The sequence below is a fragment of the Syngnathus scovelli genome, chromosome 16, assembly GCF_024217435.2.
Source record: "Syngnathus scovelli strain Florida chromosome 16, RoL_Ssco_1.2, whole genome shotgun sequence".
Taxonomy (NCBI): domain Eukaryota; kingdom Metazoa; phylum Chordata; class Actinopteri; order Syngnathiformes; family Syngnathidae; genus Syngnathus; species Syngnathus scovelli.
Genome location: NC_090862.1, coordinates 11757621 through 11772518, shown reverse-complemented (window position 1 = coordinate 11772518; position 14898 = coordinate 11757621). Strand labels below are relative to the sequence as shown.

The following is a 14898-nucleotide window of genomic DNA, read 5'->3' as shown; positions in this document are numbered from 1 at the left end:
TTCCCGCTTTGTTTGTGTGACAGCTGTTGTGAAAATTTTACACAAATAAAGTTGTATAGTACAGGTTTGGCCAAGCCGCAACTCCCGAACCGCATGCGGCTCTTTTATGTTCATATCAACATTTGTGTGTGTGTGTGTAGGTGTGTGTGTGTGTGTGTGTGTGTGGGGGGGGGGGGGGGGGTTGTGCGTGTTGGCTTCACTTGAGTTCAATTTAGTATTTTCGTCAAAAGCGCATGTGGTGAAATTCCACAAAGTAGGATGGGCAAACACATTCCAGTAAACTATTAGTGTCAATTGGGCTCTCGAAATGGCAGGGAAAAGATGCACAGCAAAACGAAAATATGTAGATGAACACAGGACGTTTTTATCAGAGTGGGAAAGTTTCTATTTTTTGTTGAACGTGATGGCAAACCATTCTGCCTGATACGTCAGACCTCAGCGCATTTCAAAGATTCAAATCTTCAGCGCCATGCACTTCAGCTCACTCCATGCTAACATTGATCAGGCGTCGAACCCGCAACATCATGCTTAAGAGGTGGACATGCTAACCAGTGCGCCATTATGTCAACGCATAACAACTGTAAGAACTTCCGCCGGAATTCAAATCCGCGGGGAGAGTTAACTTGTTTAAAAGGGAGTGGGCAGAAGAATTATTTAATTTATTTAAATCTATTTGGAGTGTGCGCCATTATGTCAATGCATAACAACTGTAAGTCTACTAAACAAAACAGCGGTTGCTATATGACGTCTGCCACGTCGTGGTCACGTGACGCGGACGTGACGTCGACGCCTACTTTACATCCCACCGATCACAGGACCCCTCGGCTGCATAACCGCGCCCCCTTCCCAACCAATCGGATTTGCTATACGCGAAAACGACGCCAATGGGCGGGCTCTTCCGCCAGAATTTAAATCCGTGGGCGTGGCTCGCAACAGGAAGTAGGAAAATGGCGATGTTGACAAAGACACAGCGGATGGTAACATACGACTAACGAGAGAAATATTTTTATTTTCTGCTTGCAACTGGACCGTCCAGAGCGTACACGGTAAGTACAACTCATCGTTTTTAAAAAGAAGTACTTTTGTTGCCCTGAAAAGCGAGTGAGTGTGGCGTTTGGGGGGAACGTCGAATTTCGACGATTCTTTCTGGTCAACGGTTGTAAATGATTGCGTTGATTAAAAAAGAAAACTTGATGTAACTCTACTTTTAACTGCCGTTTCAGATAAGCGGGTATTACGTCGCAGTCATGTGCCGCGGATATGACGTAATTGGCTGAACTTCCACCAAAATTCAAATCTGTTGGCGCGATGGCCGTGAGCCACTGAGCAACGACGAATATCAACAGAAATATCTTTATTTTCTGCTTGCAACTGGACCGTCTACAGCGTACACGGTAAGTAACACTCATTGTGTTTAAAGAGATTTACGTTTGTAATAGCAACGTGTAGCTGAGGCGCTAGCAGAAGTGTAGCCGCGTTGCGTTGTACGTGTGAATATTGGTCCAGGCGAAATGTTAATGTTTAATTTCATTCCTTTAGGTTCCACGGTGTTTGTTGGCTGCAAGTTTTCCACTGCAAGAAGAGGCTCGTATCATTGACCAGGAGCGAGCTACAACGGTGAGTAGCCATAACATTTATGTTAAACACTTCCTATTTCATGTCTAACAGTACTTGATTTAACAAATAACCATAAATAAATACAGTGTGGGCACTGAAGTTAACATATGTGATTATACTGCCTAATCTGTCACCGAGTATATTGTTGCAAAGTAATATAAGATCCAAAGTTGTAATTCAGAATAGTTTTCAAAAGAAGGCCATTAGAATTATATACAAGTCTGATTACCCTGAACATAACAACAAGCTATTAATTAAATCACAAATTCTTCAATTCAAAGATTTGGTAGATTATCAGAATAATAATGTCTAACAGTAATTGATTTAACACATCACGATAAGTAGATTGAGTGTGGGCACTCTCAAGTTAACATATGTGATTATACTGCCTAATCTGTTACAGAGTATGTTGTTGCCAAGTAATGTAGAATAGATCCAAAGTAGTAATCCAGAATAGTTTTGAAAAGGCCATTAGAATAATAAACAAATCTGATTACCTTGAACATAATAGTTAAGTGTTGAATATGTCCTATGAAGTCAAAATTTGGCACCATCATGTGGTGAAATTTGGAATTGCATCACATCCAATTTTGCCTGGGAACAAACAGATTAAATAAATCTTAGACTTAAATAAGCCACTCCTTCTCAAACAAGTAAACTCTGCCCATTTTGCGCAGTAGATGTTCTGTTAATATCTAGTATTTATACAAAGTCATAATTTAAATTGCTTTTAACCTTCATTCATCGCTTCAACCAACATTACTCGCTCTTATTACCAACTTGTATCGATTTAACTGAGCGTTTAATACTTCCTATCAGGTCTCAAGTCAAGATTTGGCAAAATACAATTTCAGCAAATCCAATTTTGCCAGGCAACAAAAAGAGATTAAATAAACTAAATAAGTCTTCTTCCCATTAAATAAATCAGAAAAGTCTGTCTTGCAACCAGTCCTCTTCAAACAAGTAAAGTCTGCCCGTTTTGTGCCGTAGATTTTGTGTCTATGCCTAGTATTTATACAAAATCATAATTTAAACGACTTCATTCCTTCATTCACTTTGGAAATTTGGAATTGCAGCAAATCGAATTTTGCCAGGGAACAAAAATAGATCAATTAAACTAAATAAGTCTTCTTCCCATTAAATAAATTAAAAAAGTCTGTCTTGTAACCAGTCCTTTTCAAACAAGTAAAGTCTGCCCATTTTGTGCCGTAGATTTTGTGTTTATGCCTAGTATTTATACAAAATCATAATTTAAAGGATTTCATTCCTTCATTCACTTTGGAAATTTGGAATTGCAGCACGTCAAATTTTGCCTGGGAAGAAAAGTAGATTAAATAAATTTAATAAGTCTTACTACTTCCCAATAAATAAATTAAATACGTCTTACTTGTTCCCACTCCTTTTCAAAAAAGTAGTTTAAAACGAGGGCCCTTCACTCAACCTTTAACCTCAACACCGCACGTCACATTGTGTTGTATCTGTGAATGTTGGTTGTGGCCAAATGATAGTTTTCTTTCATTCGTTTAGGTTCCACGGTGTTTGTTGGCTATATGTTTTCCACTGTCAGAAGGATGAAAATACAAAGTACAACGCTTGGACGTGGGCGACGACGTCACCGGTGAGTCCTTCCTTCCTATTTATTTACCTTCTATGTGCTAGAGGCTAAGTGTTAGAAGCTAAGTGTTAGAGGCAACACAATACGAACAACACAACACAATACGAACAACTCAACACAATATGAACAACTCAACACAATATGAACAACACAACAAAATACGAACAACACAACACAATACCAACAACACAATACAAACAACACAACACATTACGAACAACACAACACAATACGAACAACACAACGATACCGCACTGAACAACACGATACCGCACTGAACAACACGATACCGCACTGAACAACACGATACCGCACTGAACAACACGATACCGGACTGAACAACACGATGCCGCACTGAACAACACGATACCGCACTGAACAACACGATACCGCACTGAACAACACCATGCCGCACTGAACAACACCATGCCGCACCGAACAACACCATGCCGCACTGAACAACACCATGCCACACTGAACAACACCATGCCGCACTGAACAACATCATGCCGCACTGAACAACACCATGCCGCACTGAACAACACCATGCCGCACTGAACAACACCATGCAGCACTGAACAACACCATGCAGCAGTGAACAACATTATACCGCACTGAACAACATTATACCGCACTGAACAACATTATGCCGCACTGAACAACATTATGCCGCACTGAACAACACCATGCCGCACTGAACAACACCATGCCGCACTGAACAACATTATGCCGCACTGAACAACATTATGCCGCACTGAACACCATGCCGCACTGAACAACACCATCCCGCACTGAACAACACCATGCCGCACTGAACAACACCATGCCGCACTGAACAACACCATGCCGCACTGAACAACACCATGCCGCACTGAACAACACCATGCCGCACTGAACAACACCATGCCGCACTGAACAACACCATCCCGCACTGAACAACATTATGCCGCACTGAACAACATTATGCCGCACTGAACAACATTATGCCGCACTGAACAACATTATGCCGCACTGAACAACATTATGCCGCACTAAACAACATTATGCCGCACTGAAAAACACCATGCCGCACTGAACAACACCATGACGCACTGAACAACACCATGCCGCACTGAACAACACCATGCCGCACTGAACAGCACCATGCCGCACTGAACAGCACCATGCCGCACTGAACAACACCATGCCGCACTGAACAACACCATGCCGCACTGAACAACACCATGCCGCACTGAACAACACCATGCCCCACTGAACAACATTACGCCGCACTGAACAACACCATGCCGCACTGAACAACACCATGCCGCACTTAACAACACCATGCCGCACTGAACAACACCATGCCGCACTGAACAACACCATTCCGCACTGAACAACACCATGCTGCACTGAACAACACGACGCCGCACTGAACAACACCATGCCGCACTGAACAACACCATGCCGCACTGAACAACACCATGCCGCACTGAACAACACCATGCCAAACTGAACAACACCATCCCGCACTGAACAACACCATCCCGCACTGAACAACACCATCCCGCACTGAACAACACCATCCCGCACTGAACAACACCATGCCGCACTGAACAACTCCATGCCGCACTGAACTACACCATGCCGCACTGAACTACACCGTGCCGCACTGAACAACACCATGCCGCACTGAACAACACAATGCCGCACTGAACAACACCATGCCGCACTGAACAACACCATGCCGCACTGAACAACACCATGCCGCACTGAACAACACCATGCCGCACTGAACAACACCATGCCGCACTGAACAACACCATCCCGCACTGAACAACACCATGCCGCACTGAACAACATTATGCCCCACTGAACAACATTATGCCGCACTGAACAACATTATGCCGCACTGAACAACACCATGCCGCACTGAACAACATTATGCCGCACTGAACAACATTATGCCGCACTGAACACCATGCCGCACTGAACAACACCATCCCGCACTGAACAACACCATGCCGCACTGAACAACACCATGCCGCACTGAAAAACACCATGCCGCACTGAACAACACCATGCCGCACTGAACAACACCATGCCGCACTGAACAACACCATGCCGCACTGAACAACACCATCCCACACTAAACAACACCATGCCGCACTGAACAACATTATGCCGCACTGAACAACATTATGCCGCACTGAACAACATTATGCCGCACTGAACAACATCATGTCGCACTGAACAACACCATGCCGCACTGAACAACACCATGCCGCACTGAACAACACCATCCCGCACTGAACAACACCATGCCGCACTGAACTACACCATGCCGCACTGAACAACACCATGCCGCACTGAACTACACCATGCCGCACTGAACAACACCATGCCGCACTGAACAACACCATGCCGCACTGAACAACACCATGCCGCACTGAACAACACCATCCCGCACTGAACAACACCATGCAGCACTGAACAACACCATGCAGCACTGAACAACATTATACCGCACTGAACAACATTATGCCGCACTGAACAACATTATGCCGCACTGAACAACACCATGCCGCACTGAACAACACCATGCCCCACTGAACAACATTACGCCGCACTGAACAACACCATGCCGCACTTAACAACACCATGCCGCACTGAACAACACCATGCCGCACTGAACAACACCATTCCGCACTGAACAACACCATGCTGCACTGAACAACACAACGCCGCACTGAACAACACCATGCCGCACTGAACAACACCATGCCGCACTGAACAACACCATGCCGCACTGAACAACACCATGCCAAACTGAACAACACCATCCCGCACTGAACAACACCATCCCGCACTGAACAACACCATCCCGCACTGAACAACACCATCCCGCACTGAACAACACCATGCCGCACTGAACAACACCATGCCGCACTGAACTACACCATGCCGCACTGAACTACACCATGCCGCACTGAACAACACCATGCCGCACTGAACAACACAATGCCGCACTGAACAACACCATCCCGCACTGAACAACACCATGCCGCACTGAACAACACCATGCCGCACTGAACAACACCATGCCGCACTGAACAACACCATGCCGCACTGAACAACAACATGCCGCACTGAACAACAACATGCCGCACTGAACAACAACATGCCGCACTGAACAACAACATGCCGCACTGAACAACACGACGCCGCACAGAATAACACAATACCGCACAGAACAACACCATGCCGCACAAACAGTTTTAGATAATATTACGTCGCAGTCATGCGACGCGGACATGACGTCAATAGGCGGAACTCATGGCAACATTATAATCCGTGGGCGTGGCTTGCAACAGGAAGTAGGAAAGCGGCAATGCTGGCAAACAAGACACAGCGGTTAGTAACACGACGACTAACAAGACAAATATTTTTGTTTTCAGCTTGCAACTTGACCGTCTAGAGCGTACAAGGTAATTACAACTCATTGTTTTGAAAAATATGTTTTTTTGTTGGCCTGAAAAGCGAGGCAGTGTGGCATTTGGGAGGAACGTCGAACTCGGCGTCTGCTTCCAGCCACAGACGCCAAATTTCGACGATTATTTCGACTGGTCAACGTTTGTAAATTATTGCGTTGATTAAAAACTTATTTAACTCTACTCTTAACTTTGCCGTTTCAGATATGCGGGTATTACACCGCGGAAATGACGTCAATAGGCTGAACTCTCGCCAAAATTCAAATCCGTGGGCGCAATGGCCTTGAGCGAGACAACGGATACAAACACGACGATTATCAACAGAAATATCTTTATTTTCTGCTTGCAAGTGGACCGTCTAGAGCGTACACGGTAAGTACAACTCATTGTGTTTAAAAAGATTTACGTTTGTGTAGTTTGCGTTGCGTTGTATCTGTGAATGTTGGTTGAGGCTAAATGTTAATGTTTAATTTCCTTCCTTTAGGTTCCACGGTGTTTGTTGGCTGTATGTTTTCCACTGCAAGAAGAGGCTCGTATCATTGACCAGCAGGAGCTACAATGGTGAGTACCCCTTTCGTCGTCCATTTATGTTAAACACTTCCTGTTTCATGTCTAACAGTACTCGATTTAACAAATAACCATAAATAAATACAGTGTGGGCAGTCAAGTTAACATATGTGATTATCCTGCCTAATATGTTTATCACAAATATGTCACTAATATGTTTATTTGTTTATCACAACACCTTTGGACCTTCAGCAATCGATTATTTCCCTTCATCTACATAGAGACAGAACGATGGTGTCTTAAACATCTCATTCCTTTCACCAAATAACTTCACGCAGGTGGATAACGGCCGTCTCGGTCACGCTATGTTGCGTGATGCAGTTTTGAAGAACCAAATGCATTTATTCAATGAATAAGTCAAGCTAGATCTATGTTTATGATGTTGTACGTTACGGTACCGATTGAAGTTGAGTCCGAAGCCAGTGGAAAACAGCGCTGCGTTTGTGCTCTCCAGGTACAAATGTTGTGATCTCTGACTGATGACCGGGCGAGACTCGAGTAAGAGACGTCCAAACGAGCTCCGGCAGGGCGGGTCAAGGCGGAGCGAACGAACGCCTTTCAGGCCGCCAATGACGAGCTGAGAGCCAAACTGATGGACGTCCAGTTAGAACTTCAGCAGGAGAAGAACAAGGTGAAAACCTCAACAGACAGACACTGCCTTCCTCCCTGCCTGCTTCCCTGCCTGCCTCCCTGCCTGCCTCCCTGCCTGCCTGCCTCCCTGCTTGCCTCCCTCCCGCCCTCCCTCCCTCCCTCCCTCCCAGTTTCCCCGATGTAGATTTGACATGCGTGTGCCATGACTGTGTCAGCCTACGTCAACAAATGCACCGAGGACGTCAGCACCACTAAGAATATCATCACCCGGGGCAACCAACGACCCTGGATGACTGAGGAGGTACGTCAAACGCTACGAGCACGGAACTCTGCCTTCAAGTCTGGCGACAAGGAGACACTGAGGACAGCGAGAGCCAACTTGAACCGTGCCATCAGGGTAGCGAAGCGAGACCACAGTCGAAAAATTCAGGATCGTTTCCACGACGCCAACAACACCAGGAGTATGTGGCAAGGCATACGGGCGATTACAGACTACAACTCACCCTCCCCCCCCGGTGGGTGAAGTTGATGCTGACTTTCTAAATGGTCTAAATAACTTCTTTGGGAGGTTCGAGGCACTAAACGGCACTCCAGCAGTTAAAACTGTCCCCCATCAGGAAGAGGAGGTACTCTGCCTTGACTCCGCCGATGTGTTGAAGACCCTGAGGAGAGTCAACCCCCGTAAGGCCCCTGGCCCCGACAACATTCCTGGGCGTGTGTTCAGGGAATGTGCAAGTCAGCTGGCTGGGGTCATCACAGACATTTTTAACACCTCGCTGGGCCAAGCCACAGTGCAAGCGTGCTTTAAGACTGCCTCCATCATTCCGGTGCCGAAGAAACCTCAAATCACCTCATTTAATGATTACCGGCCTGTTGCACTGACTCCGGTCATGATGAAGTGCTTCGAAAGGCTGCTTAAAGATCACATCGTTTCCAGACTCCCCCCATTATTTGACCCGTTCCAGTTTGCCGACCGGCAAAACCGCTCCACTCAGGACGCCATCTCCTCCGTTCTTCACCTGAGCCTGGCTCACCTGGAGGAGAAGAACACCCATGTTCGGATGCTGTTCCTGGACTTCAGCTCAGCGTTTAACACCATCATCCCACAGCATCTAGTAGGAAAATTGGAACACCTGGGCTTCAACACCCCCCTTCGCAACTGGCTGCTAGACTTCCTCACCAACAGACCTCAGTCAGTCCGGGTCGGACAGAACACCTCTGATGTCATCACCCTCAGCACAGGCTCCCCTCAGGGCTGCGTCCTGAGCCCCCTGCTGTTCACCCTGATGACACACGACTGCGTCCCCAGGTTCACCACCAATCACATCGTGAAGTTCGCAGACGACACAACGGCGGTGGGGCTCATCAGAGACAACAACGACCTGGACTACAGAGAGGAGGTGGAGCAGCTGGTGGGCTGGTGCAGAGACAACAGCCTGATCCTGAATGTGGAGAAGATGAAGGAGATCATCGTCGACTTCAGGAAAAACCAGCCTCACCACGCTCCACTGATCATCAACAGCTCAGCTGTGGAGGTGGTCAGCAGCACCAAATTCCTGGGGGTCCACATCACAGAAGACCTCACCTGGACTATGAACACTACGGCACTGATCAAGAGGGCACAGAAGCGCTTGTACTTCCTGCGGAGGATGAGGAGAGCCCACCTGCCCCCACCCATCATGAGGACGTTCTACAGGAGCACCATAGAGAGCATTCTGACAAGCTGACTCTCTGTGTGGTGTGGAGGCTGCACCGCCTCCGATTGGAAGAACGTGAGGAGAGTGGTGAGGACAGCAGAGAGGATCATAGGGGCTCCTCTTCCCTCCATTCAGGACATTTCATCTCAGCGCTGCATGTCCCGTGCCCGTAACATCATCAATGACCCATCACACCCCCACCATGGACTGTTCTCCCTGCTGCCCTCTGGGAAGAGGTTTTGCACAATCCGCTGCAGGTCCACCAGGTTCTGCAACAGCTTTTTCCCTGCTGTCATCAGACTGTTGAACATTAGAACTGTTGAGCTCTAAACTGAACTCTGCATCACACATTCACAGAACTGTACTTTATGGCACTACGGACCTCTATCTTGCACTATCTCGCACTACCAACTTTACTGAACTTGTGTAAACCCTTTAAATAGAAGTTTAATACATGGTTTAGCATTCCTCTGCACACTCTTGAATACTGTTTTGCCTACTTGCACTATTGCATAATTAGCACTGCTGCACTTTATACTTATTTGTAATATATATATATATATATATATATACAGTATATGTATATATATATTTTCATAGGATATGTTACTTCTATTCAACTGCAATATCACTACTTTGTTGTAAGCCGTGTGCAACGAAATTTCGTTTTGTATGCACCATGTGCAGACAAGATGACAATAAAGTTTGTCTAAGTCATGTCAGGTCAGCTGTCTGGAGAGAGAGAGAAGTCAGGACCTGCGGACGGAGCACCACCGTGCCACCGCCGCCATGACGGAACTCAAAAGCAAACTCCATGAGGAGAAGCAGAAAGAGTTAGCCGTTACCAGGGAGACATTACTGCGGCAGCATGAAATGGAGCTGATGAGAGTGATCAAAATCAAAGATGGAGAGATCCAGCGACTGAATGCCTTGGTCCTCAGCCTGAGGGACGGCTCCATGGACAAGGTGATCCGCTCAATCCGTGTCTGACTATCCGCACGCCACGTCGGGCTCCGATGCGGCCGCTACCGTATTGTGTAGCTTGTCCCCAGTAAGCGTCGCGGCGCTCCGTTGCGGTCTCAACGGCCCGATGTGGCGCAATGTCTGCTCAGGTGAGGAGCGGGGGCGCTTTGCTGGCGGAAGTGGAGGAGACGCGGCGGTGTCGGGAGACCGAGCGGTGTCGCCTCCACCAGGAGCGCGGAAGAAGCCCTGGCAGCGGCCCAGCAGGCCTGGCAGTCCCGAGCGGCCGAGCTCCGATCGGCTCATCACCAGCATCGGGAGGAGCTGAGCCGAACCAAGAGAGACTGCGAGAGGGAGATCCGCCGACTGGTAGGACTGATCAGATGCACGGTGCGTGGTTATGTTCCCAATTTTGTTGTATACCTGCAGTGCAATGACACCTAAGGCATTCTATTCTATTCTATTTCACAAGAAGAAAACGTCCGGTTGCTCGCTTCGCTTTTGTCACAGCAATGGTGTTCTAGTCGATTCAAGATAAAAATTGGCCGGTTGCTCTCTTTGTTTTTGTCACAATTCTGGCAAATGAGTTTGCCCGCCTGCCTGAGCGCTCCCCGTTTGTACATCCAGATGGATGAGATCAAGCTGAAAGACAGAGCGGTTACGGTTTTGGATAAATCCCTGGGGCCGGCCACGTCCACCGCCTTCAGCTGCAGACTCAGGCTGCCGAGCAGCAGATCGCTGCCCTGAGGGATTCCCAAAGGGCGGGCCTAAACTACCCTGGAAGTGGGGTCAACGGCGCTACTAGCAATCCTCTTCATAGCGTAAGCCACCTCATCACACACTTGCAGTACGCATGACTTAGTTCGTTGCTGGAGGAAGGTAGCACAAAAACAGTTTTGAACTTTGAACGAGTGGTTGTGTGTGTGTGTTGCGGGGCGTTTTCAGTCTCAGGAAGATCGGGACACGCGAAGGTTTCATCTGAAAATCGCTGAGCTCAGCGCAGTCATCAGGAAACTGGAGGATCGAAACGCCCTGCTTTCTGAAGAGCGCAATGAACTGGTAATTTATTGACGGCACGCTTGAAGGTTTGCGCTACGTTTGATGCGCGCCATCCAGCGAGGCACCCATTGTGCTTGCTTATTAGTTGAGCGGCGCGGCGAGTCGGTTGCCTGGTAGATGTCTTTTATTGGGAGCCAAAGCCACGATTCCGTTCAAACCGATGCAAAAGGAATGGATACGTTCTGGCCCGCGTGTTGTGCGTCTTTCGCATCCCGCACTTCATGCTTGCAGCTTAAGCGACTGAGAGAAACAGAAAGCCAGTTTCTGCCACTCCTGTACAAAAACAAACGCCTGAGCAGGAAGAATGAAGAACTCTCACTGGTGCTGTGTCGCCTTGAAAACAAAGTGCGCTTTGTCACCCAGGAGAACGAGGAGATGGCAAGCTTGGTAAGTCGACGCGGACAACGGCGGCGTGCCAACAGAGTCCACTGCATTTGTGTTCCACAGAGAAGGCCTAGTTCGCTCAATGACCTGGAGCGCGGTTGCGGCCAGCAGGACGGTGAAATGCAGTTCCTTCAAGTTGTGGAGCAGCGGCACATCATCGACGACTTGTCCAAGGTCTTCAGGCAGGTGACTCGGTGCACGTACGGCAGCGCCGCGCTCGCTCGCTGTCGCCAGGAAACCTTTTCCGTCCAAAGCTTGGCCGGCGGCCGCCATCCAAAAAATTGGCCCCTTAAATTCCGACCTTTCAAGCAGGAGCATTGTACGCACGCGTTTGAACACGCTTTAGACTTGTTTTGCCGTTTTCAGCAGCTCAAAGCTCCCGTTTTGTCAGCGCCTTTGCCACTCGCTGTGCGCTGAAAACGACGGACTCGCCCGGCTGCTCAGCCCGTCAACCATGAGCCGCGAGCGCGACGTCATTGTCCGTAGGCAGCTAGTGGCAAAATGCACCCTGTTAGAGTTGCGCTCGCTCCAACTTATTTTGCAAGAACCACACGGGAGACAAGTAAGTTCTTTTGGACACCTGCAGGTGGAGAGTCCATCCGTTGTACGAATGAAGTCTGACTCTCGGCTCCCGCACGAGCATTTTTATTAAGAGAAACAGGGTGGGTGTAAGAGTGGATTGAATAGAGAAAGCCCTTGACCTCTAGTCAAAACATAGCAAGGGATGTTTTACGACTTTGTGTAGGAAGGGATAAGCGATAGGGATAAATAAGGGATAAATAATATTATTTATTACAGGTTGCAGTCAAAGTCAAAGCAACATAATCATACGATAAAGATAATCTGGAAAACCCTGACACACCCTGTAGTTGTCACTTTTGGAAAAGACGAGCGTCCCTCCAATCATCGCCGGTGACGGGTTTTTCAGGCTCTGGAGACAGGAGCTCATGTCAGAAATGTCATCGTGAGTCGCGTTTGTTTCTGCGCCGGAGCCGTTCGTTCCCTTTGCATCCAAAGAATCTCAAAGGCGGATTATTTGTGTCGACAGGAGAGAGATTTGCTGCTACGATACCGACGTCGAGAATCTCTGAGGAGGAACAAAGCGTGAGGTCCTGCAAGGTGAGTCTGTTTGTTTGCGGCTGCTTGGTGTTGCGCAAGATGAAATGGCCTTTTTCTCGCTATCGTTCCTCTCGTCGATTCATCGTGAGGTGTCGCTTCAGTTTGTTCAGAGAGATGTTTGCTTCCGCGCCCGCAGGTCATCGAAACATTTTACGGCTACGACGAAGACGTGTTGGTGGACTCGGACGGATCGTCCTTGTCTTTTCACACCGACAGAACCCCCGACACGGAACCCGAAGAGGTAGCCCGCCATTTCTGCCAGCGTATTGGCGCCAAACATTCCTCTTCAGCCTGGAATCGGACTCGTCTTTGCGTCGCGGGTGCTTTGTCGCCGGTCTGACTGATTCTGGTACTAGTGCTGTGTTGCATTGGTGTGTGCATGAGGAGGCGGAGCTTCGCTACCGCCAGCTGACGCAAGAATATCAAGCGCTGCAACGAGCCTACGCTCTGCTAGCCCAGACCAGCGGAGGGGACTACGACGCCGAGAAGGAGATCAAGGTGGCGCCCCTTCCCGCAACCCCCGGCCGGGTCGCAGCCTCCCCGTTCTCACCCAGCCTCGGGTGTTCTCTGGTCTGAAAGGAGGAGGAGGAGCCTCCCTCCTCCTCCTTTCAGACCAGAGAAAAGCTGATGGTAGTGTCAAACGCACCTCTTTCAATAATCACTCTTCCCTTAAATATCTACGAAAGTTATTTAATTCTCTAACATGTTCGGAGTTACTTTTTACGCGGCCCGTCAAAAGGGGAAACGGGCCTGCGCCCTTCAAATAATTAAATTACTTTCAGTTCTACACCAAACCGATAATCCGATTCAAACACTTCCGTTAATTTATTCAGACGAAGCAAACTTTCAAACGGATTGAAATTCACTCGTGTCTCAAATAACTACGAAAGTTATTCAATTCTCTAAAATTGTCTGATGTTACTTTTATTTATTACGGTCCTATGTTATACCATAATAACCCCCCGCACATTAATCAAATTGTCAAATCAACCCCGAACCATCGATTGTACATTCAGTACAAATCAGCGCACAACAAAGTAGATGAATATACACAACACATTTATTGAAGAAACATGAAATAGAATTACAAATCTTAATCACTCCAGAAACCGAACAATTTCACCCACTGATACCCGTGTTAATAAAATCATTCAATCCCAGAACAATTCGATTGCAAAACACAGTTCATGAAAGAGGGAATCAATTTTTAGCCAAGCAAAGAAATCAAGAAGTAAAAATCACATTTGTGCTTCTCCAAACAATTTATGTCACGCCACTATTCTCATAGTGACGGGTCCCTTGATCGAATTGACTAACAATATTGCTTTAAGCTGTTACAGAATACATTTTTAGCTAAGCAAAGAAATCAAAAAGTAAAAATCACATTTGTGCGTCCATGCGTGACTCACAATCTGACACCGTGTTCCTGTTTTATTTCTATTTTAACTTGCTTAGCTTATTTTGGCCCCTTTTTTGGTCTCATGTTTTGGTCTGGCGCCATCTTTTGGACAAATTTGGAATTTCAGCTCTGCCAATTTATTCCTGTGAACAATCCATATTTTACCATTTGCACCATCTCTTCCCCCCATGTTACATGACAGTAGAAATGGGTCACTATCAAAGCAGAGTAGCAGATCTGGAGTCAGCGCTGAAGCAACAAGAACAGGTAAGCTTATCAATGAGCACACCTTTTTCTCAGACAAAATAGCTACATTCTTCAGTCACTCATTCGTCTGGCATTACTGGACCAACCCCCCCTGAACGTGGCTGGGAAAATGTGGAGAAAAGCAAATGTCATTTTCCAGTCAACCAAAGAATT

At 47.4% G+C, this 14898-nt stretch overlaps 2 long non-coding RNA genes across 3 annotated transcripts; both read left to right on the top strand.

Annotated features, from left to right (window-relative positions):
* The first annotated feature begins 934 nt into the window (after positions 1-934).
* Positions 935-7061, top strand: LOC137841009 (uncharacterized). The gene is made up of 6 exons (XR_011088292.1): positions 935-1046; positions 1224-1394; positions 1540-1617; positions 3145-3235; positions 6670-6699; positions 6907-7061. It is a non-coding gene; the product is annotated as an uncharacterized lncRNA (long non-coding RNA).
* A 5711-nt stretch (positions 7062-12772) lies between these two features.
* On the top strand, positions 12773-14745 carry LOC137841072 (uncharacterized). Of its 2 annotated transcripts, none has more exons than XR_011088420.1 (3): positions 12773-13079; positions 13216-13577; positions 14684-14745. It is a non-coding gene; the product is annotated as an uncharacterized lncRNA (long non-coding RNA). The 2 variants fall into 2 exon arrangements; XR_011088419.1 differs by having other exon boundaries at positions 14681-14745.
* Positions 14746-14898: the final 153 nt, after the last annotated feature.